The following is a 3,379-nucleotide window of genomic DNA, read 5'->3' as shown; positions in this document are numbered from 1 at the left end:
TGGTCTAGGGTGTGGCGAACCTGATTCATGAGCGTTGGTGACCGTTTCATGTTTTTCACTGTCACTCACAAAGTCAGGTSCCTGCTCGGGCGCCATTTGTAATGGGGATTCGTCCATAGCTGAGGTATGCTCAGCCGCTCCAGGGTCAGCCGTGGGACCCATGAACCCTTAGCAATAAAAATATTTTCTTTTTGTAATTGATGTATCCACACCCCTTATGTGGACAGCCAGACCAGCTTATATTTATATGGCGAGGTGGAATTGATTGTATTTGGTGTGCCAGGCATTGGTTCTTGTCGAAGTTGGCTCGTTAAGGTGGTGGTCCTTCCATATTCTGGTGAGGAGTAGTCACTCCCAGACACGGTGTTGACTGTACGGTACAGTGCAGTATTCTATGGATACCCACTGYATATTGCTGCTTGCTGCTCTGTGACCGTCCTGGCTGGCGAGCGGGAAGAAAAGGAAAGCATTCGGTGTGARGTGCTTGCTTATATAGAAGCATAGCGCGGAATTGGTCAGCGTAGTGAGGTAAATTGTATGCGTAGCTTTGGTCAATGCAGTGAGGTGAAGTTTAGAAAGTGTAGGATATTTCTAGTATGGTGGAAAGCACTATGTTGAGGTATGGTAAGTATAAATGATGTACAGTGTTGGAGTAAATTATTGTAAGGTGGTAAAAGCCACATTACAAATGACACAGAAATAGATACGATGAAATGAGACTCAATTAACTAATAAATATATATATTTATGCTGTGTTTAGATAATAATTGAATTAAAATAAATATATTTTCAATAAAAACAGAAGCTAGGAATTAACATGCCATATATATTGGTGCATATTTCTGAACTTTTCTCTTTAAAATATCAAGCTGATGAGTTTTAATCTGCAACTCTACAGCTTTTATTTGCATATCTGCTTTATCTACCTTTTCTTTTATTGCCAGCGATCTCTTCTTTAAAGCAATAAGTTTCTCAAGATTGTTACTTCTACTGCAACATCTATCCCCGTAGCTTGAAGGAGTTGTTCTTTAAATTTTCTTTTTTATATTGTGCTTTTTATTAGCAATTATCTATTTTAGTATTTTATTATAATTTTAAGAATCTATTATTTTATTTATTTAGTTATTATTATTTATTGATCTTACTTTTCTCCAAACTTTTGCGTCTTTTTTGCATTTGATGCTACTTTGCCTTGCCCACAATTAAGCCAAACATTATTTACCAAGTCCTGATGCTGTAGCATAAACTCACACATAAACTTTTTTTGACACCTATTTATTTTGTCCTTAAATCATTAGTTAAAATTATAATAAATGTTGAATAAAGTCAATATAATCTTCTTTTTCTTTTCCAGTTATATTTGGGTTTTGCTAAACTAAACCATCTAACGCTTTTTTGGCAGTTGTGTTGGTTTGTGCAAAACCGGCTTCAATACTTCCTCGATCCTCTTATGTTTCATTTTCTAAAAATCACTCGATTACTTCGTCCTCATCTTCAACATCGACTGCAGTTTCCCACATTTCTTTAAATGTGAGCCTTSTGGGGGAGACAAATGCCATGTTATCAATTCAGTTGCTTTTTCCTCAGTTGTTGGGTCTTCACACGATTCTTCTCCAACTTTATTTTCAGTATTACTTATTATTATCTGTTATGTCTTACGCTACTACTTCTGTTGTTTCAACCATTTCAGTAATTTCCACAGAAGATAGATATATAGAATAATGTCTAATTTAAGATATAGAATTGTAATTTGACAGAGATTGTTGCAGTAGCAAGGGGCACTTTGGCGCTAAAAATTTTGATAAAATGGTCGTGGTCCAGTCATCTATTTAATTAAATCTACATATTTCCTAAACCACCTGAGCTACAAAAACCAAACCGACTCACGACAAATCCCTTTAGTTAAAAACTACTAAAAGTTTCTTGAATCAGTGATCAAATATGTCAGAGTCCGGGATTGTAAGATGAGCGCCCACCTTTAGATGAAATCACATACCTCGAGACCGGAGCTACCGATTCCCACTAAATTTAGTCCGGGGCATTCTTCAAACATTCTTATGTCACAGTACGAAAATGTATGAAATCCAACTACAAACTCCGCCTACATCCCATGTAGCACAATTTTCAATTCCATTTAATTCTTTCACTTTCTATACACAAATCAAGAAGCAWTTAATATAACGGGATAAAATTTTGCGCGAATAATTCCTTCAGGGAATGCAATTTTCTAACAAAAAATTCTCCAAATCCAACCAAAACTATTAAAACTCCTAGGTACTATTGACTGTTGCCCGAAAATATCGGTCACTGTGTGTGATGTAGGATTGAAATACAGAGAGATCCTTTTCCAGATAATATCACCTTACTGTATTAAATAATGGCTTAGTTCATGCTAATACTTCTAAAGTACCTAATATAGAGATGTTCGAACTCGCAGGTGACGTTATAACGCATATATCGGCCAATATACTTCTTCTTCTTCTTAATTTTGCAGAAAGTCGCAACGTCGACTTATCAGTTGTTGTCATCGTCCAAGCCTCTGCACCATATAGCAGGACGGGTATTATGAGTGACTTATAGAGTTTTCTTTTTGTTTGTCGAAGGAGGACTTTGCTTCTCAATTACCTACCCTGTTTACGCTGGTTTCAAGATAGACGAAATTATCTACGACTCCAAAGTTATGATTGTCAACAGTGACATGAGAGCCTAGTCGCGAGTGCCACGACTGTTTGTTTGATGACAGGAGATATTTCGTCTTGMATCCGTTCACTGCCAGACCCATTTGCTTTGCTTCCTTGTCCAGTCTGGAGAAAGCAGAACTAAAGGCGCGGTGTTGCTCAACGTTAGCTTACACTGCCGTATTAGTTTTGCGGGGGTATCAAATTCAGACATCGCGGCATAAAGCCAGCTCCTTTTCGTGCTGTCAAAAGCAGCTCTGAAATCGACGAAGAGGTGGTGAGTGTCGATTTTCCTTTCACGGGTCTTTTCCAAGATTTGGCGTATGGTGAATATCTGGTCGGTTGTTGATATTCCAGATCTGAAGCCACACTGATAAGGTCCAATCAGTTTGTTGACGGTGGGCTTTAATCTTTCACACAATACGCTCGATAGAACCTTATATGCAATGTTGAGGATACTTATCCCATAATAGTTTGCGCAGATTGTGGGTCTCCTTTTTTGAGGATTGGGCATAGCACACTTAAATTCCAATCGTTGGGCATGCTTTCGTCMGACAATATTTTACAAAGAGACTGATGCATGCTACTTATCAGTTCTTCGCTGCCGTGTTTGAATAGCTCGGCCGGCAATCCATCGGCCCCCGCCGCTTTGTTGTTCTTCAGGCGGGTAATTGCTATTCGAACTTCTTCCTGGTCGGGCA

This window comes from Bactrocera latifrons, unplaced genomic scaffold (assembly GCF_001853355.1).
Source record: "Bactrocera latifrons isolate USDA-ARS-PBARC rearing strain unplaced genomic scaffold, ASM185335v1 scaffold_342, whole genome shotgun sequence".
Classification (NCBI taxonomy): Eukaryota; Metazoa; Arthropoda; class Insecta; order Diptera; family Tephritidae; genus Bactrocera; species Bactrocera latifrons.
This window is presented reverse-complemented; position numbering follows the sequence as displayed.